The sequence below is a fragment of the Coenobita brevimanus genome, chromosome 30 (assembly GCF_032717465.1).
Source record: "Coenobita brevimanus isolate Jiangsu-jjx chromosome 30, ASM3271746v2, whole genome shotgun sequence".
Taxonomy (NCBI): domain Eukaryota; kingdom Metazoa; phylum Arthropoda; class Malacostraca; order Decapoda; family Coenobitidae; genus Coenobita; species Coenobita brevimanus.
The window spans coordinates 15,673,322-15,689,595 of record NC_136983.1 but is presented as its reverse complement, the minus strand read 5'-3'; positions in this window follow the sequence as shown (position 1 = coordinate 15,689,595).

Genomic DNA, 16,274 nt, shown 5'->3' with positions numbered 1-16,274 from the left:
TTGCGACCATATCACACACACACACACACACACACACACACACACACACACACACACACACACACACACACACACACACACCTGGTGGTGTGGTTGATAGAGCACTCGACTCCCAATTCAAGTGACCAGAATTCGAGTCCGCTTAGGCCGAGTTGCTGATGTGGGTGAGGTGAGTTCTCACATGTCAATTGCAAGAAGTGTTGCTGATGGCGGGCAGGCTAGTAAGGGTCGTCGAAACTCTGTGGGTTCCCCTGTGCCTATGCTTCACTCCAGCCTCGGTGACGCTTGGTAGTGTGTCGGCGTTCCTCAGCAGCAGCCAGGGTCAGCCTGTTGGGCCCTTTGGGTTAGGATGCTAGATTAAGGACATGTGTACTATCATCCACTGACTATGATGAATAAATACACCGAAAATTATTATTATTATCACGATTATTATTATTATTATTATTATTATTATTACACACACCTACGCATGTTTTGGCTTCATTCAATGCATCTAATTGTAAAATTCTCATATTATACAATATTTGGACAGTTCATAAATTTGGCTCGATGAATTCTGCAAGTAGTTCTCTCTCTCTCTCTCTCTCTCTCTCTCTCTCTCTCTCTCTCTCTCTCTCTCTCTCTCTCTCTCTCGCATGCATGGGCACGCTCAAAAGCGCATCATCTAATAAATCTAAATGAAGTTCGAAAGTGTCTACAAAACTCTAAACACCTTCCAACCACATTTTATTAATGCCGTCGCAAGAGCACAATAATAGCCAAAACACCCACTCAGAGACACCAGTCAGGACCAAACTGCGAATGTTTGGTACTGAATCCCCACTGGCTGCATGTGCAAACTTTCGTTACCTGACAACGTTTTTCAGAGTTCAGGGTATTACTACATAACATGCATACGAGTATGCAGATTCACATCAGTAAGCAATTGATATTACTAGAGTTGTCCGAGCATGAGAAGATTAACACTGCCAGTTTGATAACGTATTTATAATATCCTGGATGGCGGACAGATGAATTTATATTGTTTGCCGTAAAATGAAGAGTGTAAGGAAGATCTTTGTCTACATACAGTACAGTTGAAATTTTGTAATCATGTTCATGATCAGAAACAAGAAAGCAGTTCACTTCTCAGACTTTGTTGAACTATTTTAAGAATCTAACCACCGGTGAATAAAAGAAGAGTTTTATTTATGTACGAGCAAAATTAATTATTCATTATACCTGTCAGGTGTCTTGATTATACGTAATCTAGTTCAACGAGATAGAGGAAAACGTTGGTTCATTAACATCTTGTACATAATCACGTATTCAGTATTTCATTAAGAGGATGTCCTCAGAAGGTTAACGACTTTTGGCTTTGTATTTTTTCCTGTTAACAGATAATTGTAGTCACATTAGGATAGCCTCTTAATGCAGACAAGTTAATGACTGTTATATCTACCCCCTCCTGTTTTTAAACTAATGTCTAAAGGGGGTATTGTTTGATGATAGAATAAAATAAAGCCCATTGAATAAGGATTAATAACAGTCTATAACTCTCAGTAAATTATAAGAACCTACAAATTTCATTCTGATTAAGTTCCGGCCTTTTTGTTCGAGAGAGAGAGAATCTATACACACAGAAGGTGCTTAACCCTTCAGCCCGGGGACATCTTTATCAGTTAGATTTACCAAATATCAATCAAGCTTCGGAAACCTTCTTGAAGGGAAGGGGGTAATGAAATAAAATGTAATCTGTCCTCTCTAGATCCATTATTACTTGGCGACTCGCGGTTCAAGAACATATGATCATATTATGGTTTATTTTCATAACTTAAATTATGTTTAGACTGTCATACATGAAACATATTGATAAATTTGCGTCAGTAATTACTAAAGGTGTCTAAGGACACTACTGTGTTCAAAAATGAATTGGTAAAGTAAGATCCATACACAGAAATAACATTTAATTATGACGAAATCAGTTTAACAGTTGGATAAAATTTGGAGGAAAGAAAACTAAGTGAAAAGCTAAAAAACATTTTGTCTGACTTTTTATTTTTCTGTTCTCTCCTGACAGTGTAATTTAGCTCTGGAGAGACAGTTCATACCTGAGAAATTAAAGTTATCCTTCATTTATGCTTGGTTATGTTGGTGCTAGAGTCTTTTGATGCGTTGCATGATCCAGGGTACATAAATGGTGTGGTTCATAAGGGTCTTCTCTGGGAGGAAGTGGTGGTAGGTGGTGGTAAGGGATGAATGGTAACTTTGCCACTTCATTTCAGCATAGTTAACCCTCGTAACTTCTGTTCAAGGATAACAAGTAATCCATTCTCCACACAGCTGGATGGATGACTGGGATAGTGGTCGGTAGGTTCGTATTATGGCTTTTTGCACCTGGGATACTGTGAGTCGTGGAGCCTAGAATATGAATGCATGCCTGCTGTGTCCAAATGGTGATGGGCAGTGGTGAGAGATATCAATCTGCATAAGGTCAAGTATGTTGTTCTCATAGGTTAAAGAATGAACGACATCTGTGAAGTGGAGCTGAGCCTGAAGTGTCTAATAAACTGAAGCCTCTGCAAATGATCAGCTTCAAGGAAGGGTACTAATTGTAAGCTGGCTTGTAATGTCTACCAAGTGATGCAGCAATGAAACCTTGTTGGGAGCTCGAGGCGGGTGACATACCACACAGCATATAAGTGATGCAGCATTAAGTGATGCAGCACGGTGGGGGTGGTGTGACAAATCAACACGCACCCACAAAACCACCACACCAGCTGGAACTGTGATATCCAAAGGGGATGAGCATAGCGCAGTGTTGCAAAACATCACACCTCCACCTCTCCATTCGTTTCATTTATAAAGGCTCCAACATGCATGCATTGGGCTTGGTCACCTAATGGCAGCTGTCCATGCTGCTTGATTTCTGGCAGCCTCCCTCTTCAGTTTGTTATCCCTGAAATCACACTCTATGACCTCATCCAGATCTATTTCTGTTTGTCTCTCACAGCCCTACCCCCGACGTTCACACTTCTCACCTTCCACAGCCAACTGTCATCCTCCATCCTCTCAACATGCCCAGACCATCTCAATCTACCCCTCCTCATCACAGCATCAGTACACTCCAGTCCTATTACATTCCAGTTCATCATCACATCATCGGTACATTCCAGTTCCTTCATTCCTCTTAACTTTTCAGTCATAATCCTAGCTCTCCCAGACGTCACATTCAAGGATCCACTACACATCCAACTAATCATCATCATTTCTGTATGTTTGAGCCTACGGATATCCTCTTCCATTACTGTCCAGGTCTCACTGCAATACAGCATTACACTCCTAACACATGCCTCATACAAAGATCATGAAAGCCTGTTTATTTCCCTCGATCTAGCCCCTAGACGCCGGGCTGTTTATAGCACGGTCGTCCTCTCAGTACTGACATTTTTCTGAAAATAGCCTGTTTTCAAATCTTAATAATCTCGGTAAGTATAGTAGTTAGGGAAACAAATTACAGACAATATTACCCGTTAACTCTCTTGCAAATAAAATCATCCCCAGGTCTGTAGGTGGTCGCGTCGATGAGTAGGGACGTGAAAATGATTAACTTTTGGTACTCGAGGCAGGATGTATTTGTGTGTGCACGGCCCTGACTCTGGCTTCACTCTCAATGTGATAACTTCTCCATTACTATAGATAAACTAGACAAAATTGCATCCAAGACATGCCCTATGGCACTATCACTGAGCCCTATCCTAGTATCCTTGGAAAGCGGCTTGGCAGGGGTGGATGAGGCAAGGGGGTCCATGTGAGATGGGAAAGGAACCAGACGAGAGGTTTAAGAAAACATCGTCCAACACCTTGCAAAGTCACAGAGTCGACTAAAGTATGCTTGCCTCGGGTAGCAGGAGTCTATCCCGACCCCTTGGTGACAAGATCAATGGCGGCCACTTTAAATTGTGGTGAAAAAACACTCGCAGTTATTACTGTCACCCGGCGTCCCTGGCCCACCAATTTTGTATCAGATATAACCGTCCGGCGGCGGCTAGGGGGGTCAGTCAGATGAAAAGATTACTTGTAGTTTATTTCCTGTTGCTTGCTAGTCATTAAAACAAGGCTTTGACGTAAATAGTTTTATTAAAAAAAAAAAAAAAATACTTCACTGAACTGCCTCTTTTAGCAATTTTAGTTTGGCCTTTACCAGACGATTTTGCTCGTGCTGCCAACACATTATACAACTCACAAACAAGGATCTCTGCTCTCACTGTAATGTAGCGCCTCATACCACAACACCGTCACTTCCTATACCTCACCACAGCACAAATAAGCCATTAATGCAATGTAACAAACAATCACAGACAGCACGCACCCCAGGTGAATGGATTCGTGAAGTCTACTGAGCTGGCGTCTAGGTGGGTCTGGCTTGTAAATAAATAGATTGATTAACAGATACATGACTAAATAAATATAATAAACTGCTACAAACAACAATTACTGCTACTTTTACAACTGCACCAAGTATCAACTAAAGTCATTACAAAATCTGTAACAATCATATATATATATATATATATATATATATATATATATATATATATATATATATATATATATATATATATATATATATATATATATATATATATTTGTGTGTGTGTGTGTGTGTAACATAACTACTGTACTACTAGTGCTGTCACTACAACAACTACTTCTACTGCTGCAACAACTCTCTCTCTCTCTCTCTCTCTCTCTCTCTCTCTCCTTTCATGCCTGGGTAGAGAGGCTTCCTGTTTATTCTGTAGTGGTTCTTTGACTTGCCACTGAGACCCATCTTTCAGGGTACCGCAACGGCGTGATTCCATTGCACTCACCTCATAATTAAACACCAGTATACTCAAATGCGCCACAAGACCACCACAATTATTACAAGATAAAACGCTGTAGGCATTTTCATGTTGTTTAGTCCTCTAATTTTTCCTTATATAATTCTCCTGCCTTGTTTACTTTCTCCCTCTCATGAATGTTATTTAAGTATTTGGGAGATGTGAACGATGGTGATTTTAAGGATGACTGTGATAAAGGAATTGGTGGTAATTATGATATGACCGACAATAATGGTGCTTGTGATAGTGAAAGTGATGGAAATAAAGGTCGTGAATATGCTGAAGCTAGTGACAATGTTTCTGATAATATAATCATCTTCATCCTGTCCTTTTCTGACCAAAGGATGCAGTGAGGTAAGATCTAGAAAAAATAAAGAGAAAATACGAAAATAGGATAACTGTCAACATATCCAGTGACATACGAGTAGGTCGGACAATGATTCAAGCCTCTGAAATTCTAGTACCAGCTGATAAACCTACTGTATATGTCTACGTACCGATAATAGGTTTGCTAGAACTTATTCCTACTTCTCTGTTTTGTGTTTATTGGTACTGGGTACTAACGACTCCATTTTTATTGTGACTCCAGGTGCTTCTAATGAGGAGGAGGATGAAATGATGTCAAAACACAGCTATTTAAAAAACTATATATATATTTTCTTCGGTACTTAAGAGAGGATCAGACAAATTCAGTGTTACCAGGACACATGCCCCATTTTTTGGTGATCACGCAGTATGTACAGCAGGAAGGTATTCATGTGTGTGTGTGTGTGTGTGTGTGTGTGTGTGTGTGTGTGTGTGTGTGTGTGTGTGTGTGTGTGTGTGTGTTGCAAAGAACAAGGAACCAAAGGCCAGCAGCCTGCAAGATTGTTCCCTCCAAATTCAAGATTGTTCTCTCCAGCCAAATTCAAGATAACTGACATTTATGATCGTGTTATTCTTATCTGCTATGATGAAGTCGTTTTCACTTTTTGTTCCTCCATCAGGACTTCTCCAGGTCGATTTTATCCATGTTCTTTGTGAACGAATGCTCATTATTCTCATGTTAAACATTTCAGCAAAATTTACTAACATTTCACCTTTGTCATTCGGTTCTCCCAGTACGTATTTTCCCATACATGCTTCTCCATTTCTCGACTTGCCATTTTGCTCATTGAAGTCTCCCATGTCTGCTGCATATGTGGTCTTTTCTTCTTCCACGATCTGGGAGATGTCGCCATAGAATGCCTCTGTTTCATTATCTGAGATTTTTATTACTTTTGGGATGCATCTTTTGCCTAGTCTAATTACAATCCATGCTACTCTGTCAGATACACTGTAGCACCAGTCGAGCAGGGCAGTACTCCAAAGGTGGATGGAAAGCTGATGACAGAGAGAGCTGGAGCTCCCGTTTCATCAGCCCTCGGGATTAGTTCCTGACCATCCCCCTTTGCTGAACTTTTTCAATGTCTCAGTAACACAGAGAGTAGGCCAGCATGCTCTCCAATACATGTTTCTCTAACTATTAACACCAAATTAAATGCACAGTACACACTACACTTCCTTTTCAAAAAATAAAAAATAAAATAAAAAAAATTAGTAAATCAGGCCTCAAAGTCCCCATGGGGGGGAACATAAATTCCCCCACCATCCGCCCCTCTCCCGGTGACGACTCAGAAAGATGCCTGGAACCACTGTCTGACTCACTTCATTTCTGCAACATTCGCAGCCTTTCCTCTAACTTTCTCTCTGTCAAACACCACCTCTCCTCCTGTAAACCTCACTTTCTCTTCTTGACAGAGACTCAGCTGTCTGAGGTAAGTGACAGCAAACCATTTTCTGTTTCCTCCTACTTTCTCTATATTCATTTCAAAGCCAAAGGAGGCTGTTGCGTATATGTACGCAATGATTTATCTTGCTCTAGTGTTCCTGAACATGATTCTTCTGAATTCTCTACTCTCTGGTTTTGGTTTTCTTGTCATTCTCTGACTAAATATATCTGTGCTGTTTACTTATCTCCTAATTCTATTGACTATGAAAAATTCTTCGACTATCTTACATCTGCAATGGAACACATTCTATCCATTTCTCCTTTCTCTGAAATCTCCTTTCTAGGAGATTTCAATACTCACCACCACCTTCGGCTCTCCTCTCCTTTCATTGAACCACCTGGTGAACAAGCCTACATCTTTTCTATCCTTAATGAAATAGAGCAGCTTGTACAGCACCCTACCTTTTTTTTTTATGTGTCCGACTCTGGGCATAGGCTTCACAGCCTGCTATCAAGGCCCAACAGTTCTCCTACATACCATACACCTCCACATGTCACCACTTCGGCGCTAACACCCACCGTCCGTATTGAATACCGGTACATGCTAGGGCTGTCTCACGTAGGACTGGTGTATTGGTATTAGCGGGGGTATTTTTACGACATGTCGGCGGAACTTCTGGTAGATCAGTAAAGCCTGATTAAATGAAATTCAAATCCTTAAACTGTTCCCTGCCCCAGCGGGGATTGGAATATGAGTCCATTAGGACTGCAGGCCACCTCTATACCAATTGAGCCAGAGAGCTCCAACATACTTAACTTCTTCCTTACAACTACTCCTTCTGCATACACTGTTAATCTTTCGTCTCTGCTGGGCTCCTCCAATCACAACTTTATTACCTTAACCTGTCCTATCGCTCCGGTACGGCCTGTGGATCCTCCAAAGAAACATCGTCTGTAGCAATTTGGAGTTGCAAACTGGGAGGCCCTCAGGCAGTACTTCTTTGACTTTCCTTGGAATGATTATTGTTTCCATGGCCGGGAGCCATCTGAGTGTGCCTTGCACATTACAGAGGTTAATCGCTCGGGCATGGAAGAATACATTCCCTTCTCATAACCTTTGACTAATGCAAGAAAGCCTTGGTTTAATCACGCTTGTTCTAATGCTGTCCACAACAAGGAGAGGGCCTATAAAAGGTACCAGAGCCAACCCACCCCTGAATCCCATCTTGTTTGTATTTCTGCCCGGAATCATGCTGTCTGCTCTTCGCTCTGCTAAAAATACTTTCATCTGTACTAAATGCTCTCAACTCAAATTCTTCCCGCTCCTTCTGGCACCTTGCCAAGAACAGCTTTCCAACAACTTTACCTCATCATCCTTCCCTCCTCTTTTCTGTTCTGATGACTCTGTAGCTATTTCTTCTACTGATAAAGCAGATCTCTTCGCTCAGACTTTCTCCTCCAATTCCACCTTAGACGAGTCTGGTGCTGTTCCTCAATCACTTCCCCCCTCAGACTTCCTCATGGCTGACATTAAAATTTTTTCAGCTGATGTATTCTCTGCCATCACTGGCCTCAATACTAATAAGGCATATGGGCCTGATGGAGTCCCTCCTGTTGTCCTCAAGAACTGTGCTTCAGTGCTTACACCCTGCCTAGGTAAACTCTTTCGCCTTTGTCTGCCAACTTGTACCTTTCCTTCTTGCTGGAAGTTTGCTCTCATTCAGCCAGTCCCAAAGAAGGGTGACCATTCCCAACCTCCTAACTATCGTCCAGTTGCTTTAACATTCTGTGTCTCAAAAGTTTTCGAGTCAGTTCTTAATAGAAAAATTTTAATGCATCTTTCCTATCACAACTTTTTTTCTGATCATCACTATGGGTTCCGTCAGGGACGCTGCACTAGCTATCTTCTCACCTACCTTCCAGACTCCTGGTCATCCTCCTTTCGGGACTTTGGCGAAAGCTTTGCCATTACACTTGACATCTCAATGGCTTTCCATTGAGTCTGGCATAAATCTTTAATTTCCAAACTGCCCTCTTAGGGCTTCTATCCTTCTATCTGTGCCTTCATCTATAGCTTCCTTTCTGGTAGTTCTGTAGCCGCCATAGTAGACGATCATTGTTCTTCTCCTAGATCTATGAACTTAGATGTTCCACATGGCTCTGTCTATCACCATCTCTCTTCCTTTTATTCATCAATGACCTTCTAAGCTGTACATCTACTTCAACAAACAAGGGATGAGGCTATTGCACACGTAATGTCTGACTTGGCTGGTATCTCTGACTGGGGTAAAAATAATCTGGTTGTTTTTAATGCATTAGAAACTCAGTTTTTGCACCTATCAACCCGACACAATCTTCCACATGAATACCCACTAATGTTTAATAATATCCAGCTCAATCCTGCATCACTCTTCAACATGATTGGGGTTTCATTCACTCGGGACTTAGCTTGGAAAGATCATATTGCATCTCTTGTAAAATCTGCTTCCAAGAGATTAGGTGTGCTAAGCCGACTCCGTACCTTCTTTACCCCTGCACAATTGTTGACTTTGTACATGGGTTTTATTCGCCCCTGTTTTAAGTACAACTCTCATGTGTGGGGAGGCTCCTCACATTCAGCTCTTCCCATATAGTGGAGTCAAAAGCTATTCGTCTCATCAACTTTCCTCCTCTTACTGGCTCCCTTCAACCTCTGTCTCTTCGCTGCACTGTTGCATCATTACCTCTTTTCTATCGCTGCTTCAATGATCACTGCTTCTCTGAACTGTCTGTTTGCATTCCTCCACCTCTACGATGGGTGCGTGGCACCCGTCTAGCAACAAACTCTCATCCCTTTTCTGTCCAACTCTCTAATGCAAGAGTTAACTCTTACTCCCAGTCCTTCATTTATGCAACAGGTCAACTTTGGAACTGTCTCCCTCTGTCTGTATTTACTACTTCCTATGAACTCCAGTCTTTCAAACGCAGTGTGTCCAGGCATCTCGAAATGAACGGATCTTGAATTTTGCTATTTCTTGTTTTTTCTTGGAAGGAACGGTTTGTAGGCTCCTGGCCTTTGGTTCCTTCGTTCTTGCATTAAAAAATTCGGTTAATTAGAAATCCTGCACCACTAACTCTTTCATTTTGCCTTCCTTTGTAATAAAATAGGTGGTTGCTGTCTAAGGCTGAATTAAATTTGCTTCTTTTCTCTGAATCTCACTCATACCTTCTATATCCCAACTAATGTTTTGTAATTCAGTCATTAAGGTATAAAGTTTGTAATATTTCCGCGAGGCTTCAAACATTACGTGTTGATCTTCATGGATTTCTAAGATTAACCAAATAGTAGTTGTGACGTGTAGGTGGTTGTAGTGAGCAAAGGTGGGTACCGGTCCGTTATTCCGTTACTAACGAAGTTACATTTTACTTTTTTTGTTTTACTCTAATGGACCTAGTAACTTACTTTATTTTCCTAGTCCGTTACCCCGTTACCTTTTGCTACGTTACTCCATTACTCTGTTATATGACAAGCTGACGGATATGGCCTTCCGCAAGGAGCCAGCCCTGATGAGTGTCTTTGCCAGATACAACACAGCCATCCCTTCCAGCGGCCCCGTGGAGCGCCTCTTCTCCATTGGCAAGGACGTCCTTAGAGCCAAGAGAGCCACCCTCTCCGATGCCACCTTAGAACGTCTCATGTTCCTCAAGGTAAATAATATAAAATCATTATTACTGACTGGTATGTGGCGTCACTGGCGTGGTAGTAGTTGTGGTAGTCTGGTAGATGTATCATGTAGGTGGTATTGGTAGTGTGGCGTGCTGGTAACTGTAACTGAAGTAGTGTTGATAATGGTGGACCGTGGAAGGTGGTAGACTAGTAGTATCATGGTAGTGGTGCCTGGTGGTACTGGCAGATGGTAGTTGTGGTAGATGCCTGGTGTGGTAGTTGTGGTAGCTGCTAGCTGGTAGTTGTAGTGGACTAGTGGTAGTACTAGTAACTACGAACTAGTATTGGTGGTAGCTGCCGAGCTGGTCAGTGGTAGTGGTGGTAGCCTGGTAGGTGGTGTCACTGGTGTGGTGTCATGGTGTAGTGGTTGTGGTGGTAAGTGGTGAGTGCCTGAGTGGTGACTGACTGACTGATGTAGTGTGGTGGTGCTGGTGGTGGTATTGACAACTATAGTGCTAATGGTGGTACTGGTAGTTGTGGTACTATTTAGGTCCTGGTGATTCTGGTGAGTGGTTCTGGTGTCACGGTGTGGAAGTACCGGTAACTTGAAACTTCGTTGTGGTGGCGATGTTGGTACTGGTGGTAGCCGGTACTCCAATGACATGTTGGCAGTGATGTTGGCATTTATGTTGTCAGTAGTGGTGTGATATGATATCACTGATACGGTGGGTAACTAGTAACTAATAAAGGCTGATTATGGTAGGGTTAAGGGCAGGTATGGTAAAAATATAGCTAAAATATAATAATGTTAAAAAATTAAAACTTAAACAAGATTTAAAGAGAATATTTAGTATACTTGTTTTTTAAATGTTTTTGTACTTATATTAACTACTTTGTGCAATCGTGCAAGTCACAACAAATGTAATGGATATAATTATGTTTTAATTACAGGCCAACCGCCAGCATGCCGAGGACATAGAAAACGTACAGAAAGGTCAAGGACAAGGTCATCCCACTATTGGGCCACCAGCCGCCACCACCCATTAGTGCCAGTACCAGTACTACCAGATTAAGTACAGTGTAAATGTCTGACTCAGAGCAGTGAGCACGACGTCTAGTGATGGTTTTAGCATCCATCTTTAACCTTTTTTTGTATTTCTTCTCTTTGTTACTTGTATATAATAAAATGAAATGATTTTTTCTTACTTAATACAAGTAACGCAGTAGCAGAGTAACGGTAACTTCCGTTTCTGTTGTAAAGACGTAACGGTGTAACTAATAACGAAGTTACTTTTCTAAGTAACGGAGTAGCGGATAACGAAGTTACTTTTTAGAGTATGGTAGTGAGTGTTGATGCGGCAAATGTATTGGTAGTGGTGATAGTATTAAAGCAGTGGTAGTAGTGGTGACAGTAGCAGTGGTGATTTTACTGAAAGAATTACTGGTAATGCTGGTGAAAGTATTATTGTTGTTGGAGTGATGTAGTGGCAGCTGTAGTGATAACAGTAGTAATAGTAGCAGTAGTAGTAGTAGTAGTAGTAGTTGTTGTTGTTGTTGTTGTTGTTGTTGTTGTTCAATAGGTGGAATCAGAGGTGGTACAAGTATTAACGACAATGGTAGTGGTAGCAGGGATGGTGGATGTGGCAGTAGTGGTGGTGGTGGTATTAATGGCGGTAGTAGTAATGGTAGTGGGGTCAGTGGCAGTGGAAGCGGTGGTGTTGGGTCAAATGGAGCCAGACTGAGGCCATAAAAGCAAAGTAGTGGAGAAGCCCTGGACTTCATTACCCCCACCTTTTCCCACATGCGGCCGCTTGACCCTCCACTAACACTAATGGCCGCCTAAATGTTCACACGGTTTAAATATACAGTATTATAGGCAAAGAAAAGTAATGGCTCTGTTTGTGTTTATAAAGATATCTTCAGTGCAATGTGGTGTCCTCTTGCTGCGCGGGAATTGTAAATACAGTGCTATAGAACAGTAGTTTAAGTGGCAAAGGAGGTATCGCGACACCTCGACCCAAGCGACTGATTCAGCACATTTAACTTCAGCACTCTCTTGTATGTTATTGATGCAAACTATGTCAATATTAAAACAAAACACAAATAACACAAGAGAATGATATACTGCAGATACATTAAATATGTAGCTAACGTTAAAGTGCTATGAAATCTGCAAGGCCAGCTAACAATGCGACCAATATAGAAGCCAGGTTAAAGTAAGCTGTGTACGAACCTGCAAAAAACTGATATGAGAAGCGGCAGAGAGTTAAAAGTTGCCATAGACTCTAGCACGAGGGTCTCCTATGGCCTACATGATAAACAGTGGTAATGTACTGGTTGTTATCTGTTTGTATTATACATCTCTCTCTCTCTCTCTCTCTCTCTCTCTCTCTCTCTCTCTCTCTCTCACACACACACACACAAACACACACACACACACACACACACACATAAAAGCTGCAGTATCTGACGTGTCGTGGAAAAAGTTCAGGATAAAGGGTGTGTGTGTGGCAAAATCCGACTTTATGCACGTTATACTCAGGCAAGTATGACATGTCTGGTAACTGTGAGTGGGAGGAAGGGTGGCCGGGGGTGGGAGGGGTTGGAGAGTTGCCCACGTCACAGTATCAATAGCCAGTGATAAAGCGTCCGACGTATTCTTATAGTGCGAAAGCGGTATGTTGTTTGTGTGGTATTACACTGTTCTCTGAGTCTGTCTACATTACTGCATGTATAATACATGCTTCCTGTCAAAGGTATGCTTCTTCGTTTCGTAATGCTCAATAGGAATGACAGTTACAGAGACTGATATTTTAATTAGGCCTTCCCACATCATTCTGTCTAAACAAGAACGTAAAGTCTGTTAATCGCTCATATAGATTTTTTAAAATTATTTTTATTACACACACCTCTAGACTCTAAGTTCGAGATCAATAATTACCAGAATAACACTGGAAATGTTTGCAGGCGGATGTATATAATGGGATGACAGAGTATAAATAATTAATAAAATTTGTAAGAATTTACATAGAGAGAGAGAGAGAGAGAGAGAGAGAGAGAGAGAGAGAGAGAGGCTTTGTTTCCGAGTCAGCACAAAATATAAATATATATCGTTACGAATATCTCCTGGGGAAACGTCTGATGTTAAAGTCAAGAGGGAATGAAAGCATTCAAACCTCTCTCCGAACCCAGCAAACTTCCAAAACTGTCCTGACAACACTAACTCTACAGACATTGTTACGGAACAGAGAGGGAATCACTACTGTCCCGCAAAGTTCCAGGTTCAAAACAAAAGACTTAGGTAAAATTACAAGTTAAAGTTTAATGCTCAAACTAACAACTAAACATTCAGGACTCATAAGGATAATGTAATGGCAAAACAGGTTACATATATGGTTAACTGCAATAGCCACTATTGCCATGAATTTAGCAAGAACAAATTTATCTAAGTCAGCCCTGATAAATGAGAGAACCGGATAATGCTCAGTTAAAGCAAGATATATTATTACAGATACAAAATAATAATAATGGCTGACGTCAAAAACTCTACATGAATCACAAAAAACCTTACCAGGCCTACGAATTAACACCTTAGGCCATACAGTACAAGAAAAACGGTAACAACAATTATACTCAAATTAAACAGCAGCTAGATGGCTGGAGACTTCCTGAGCACTCACAAAGTTTATACACTATACAGGGGAGGACAGAGATGTGAACCAAATGAGGAGTAGATCTAAGTGGCAATAATGCAGAGACTGAGCTCATTATATAGGGGCCGGCAGAGCTTGATTCAACTTGCAAGAAGGACGAGCAAATGAGGGCACAGAGGACGAAGAGTTGACACTCCTGCTCTGAACAACAGAAAGAACGACTTACTCTACTATAAGGGGGAGAAGGGGGGAGTGAGGTAGAACACACAAGCCTGGTCACTATGGAAGCCACGAGGCGAATCGTGATCAAACATGCAGCATACTGTACGTTAGAATTAAACAAAGGATGATGAAATCATAGGCTATGTAACACCTCCCCACAAAGATAAAGAAATTTACAAAGGAAATTTCTTATTACTCTAAAACAATCTGTCTAAAGCCTAGATAAGCAATCTGCAATAACATTTTCTTTCCCCTTGACATGTTGTATGTCTAATGAATACTCCTGAAGAAGTAGACTCCATCTTGTCAATCTCTGATTTTTATCTTTAAACTTACTGAGGAATTTCAGTGGGTTATGATCGGTATAAATAACTATGGGGTCAAAACCAGAACACAAATAAAATGATAATGCTGTAAACCCAAAATCAAGGCCAAAAGCTCTTTCTCAATAGTGGAGTAGTTCTTTTGAGGTGGAGTGAACTTCTTACTGTAATACGATACAGGGTGTTCAATACCCTGATCATCCTCTTGCAGCAAAACAGCCCCAGCTCCTGTATCACTTGCATCAACAGCCATCTTAAAAGGCTTAGCAAAATATGGAGTAGCGAGCACTGGCTGACTTAATAGGATAGCTTTAAGTTTACTGAAAGAGGATTCACAGTTATCGGTCCAGACAAATTTAACTCCCTTTTTCAGTAGGTCTGTAAGTGGTGATAAAAAAATTGAAAAGTTAAGAACAAATCTCCTGTAATAACCTACCATTCCCAAAAATCTTTGTAGCTCTTTCCTACTTTTATGTCTGGGAAAATCACTTATAACCTGAACCTTAGCTCCTGGTGGTGCAACGTGTCCATCACCAATTACGTACCCAAGGTACTGAACTTTAGCTTGACCAAACTCACACTTTGATAAATTAGCTACAAGATTAGCCTGAACCAAACGCTCAAGAAATTTACTGACATAGCATAGGTGATCTTTCCAGTTGTCACTGAAGATTAATACATCATCAATATAAACAACACACCCTGCCAAACCCTCTGTTACAAAATTCATGAGCTTCTGAAATGTGGCTGGTGCATTCTTCATACCATATGGGATTATAGAACATGCAAAAGTCTTTCCTAGTGTTACAAAACATGAGATCTCCCTAGCACGTTCAGTCATAGGTACTTGCCAGTATCCCTTTAACAAATCAAACTTACTTATGTACCTAGCCTTTCCGATCTTGTCTGTGCAATCTTCCACGCGAGGGAGAGGGTAAGTGTCTGTTTTGGTTATCTGATTAACACGTCTGTAGTCGATGCAAATCCGCCGTGACCCACCTGGCTTAGGGACTAGAGTGACAGGAGAACTCCACTCGCTCTGACATGGCTCAATCATCTTGTGGTCCAACAAGTAGCCAAGCTTCTTCTGGATGAGAGGAACTTTCACTGGGTTCACACGGTAAGGAGGCAGTTTAATTGGCTTTGCATCTCCAACATCGACATCATGCATCAACACAGTGGTTCCTCCTGGAGTGTCACGGAACACTTGCGGGTACTCTTGCAGTAATACCGAAAACTCCTGCCTTTCCTCACTCAGGCTCATACTGCATGGGAGAACTTCACTTGCAGACTCGGGTGGAACAGCTACAGTGCAGACTGGGTTATTTTCGTCCCGCCTGTGCTGATCTCCTGGCTGAAAGTGGCGTAACCTGGACTTCTTATCATACCAAGTCTTCATCTTCTCCTGAGCAGCTCCTAAATTCTCTTTCGCCAGCTGTAAAGCAGTGGACAGCCGTTCTTTGAACTTCATCACATACTCCAGCAGGTTGACGTCATCTTCATTTAACTTTAGCATGTTGATGTGACAAAGTTGCTTGTTCTTTCTACGATCTGGTGTGGCGATGACATAGTTGACATCACTGAGTTTCTTCTCCACAAAATAAGGACCACTAAACTTGGCTTGAAGAGGTTGCCCATGCACCGGTAGCAGAATCAAAACGACAGCCAGCATTCCTTGAGTAGCTTAAGGGGTCCTCTTACTTCGTGGCCAAACAGTAGTTCAAAGGGTGAGATGCCCAGTGATTCATTTGGAGATTCTCTTGCGGCAAATACAACGAATGGAAGACCTTTATCCCAGTCTTTCTGATGTTC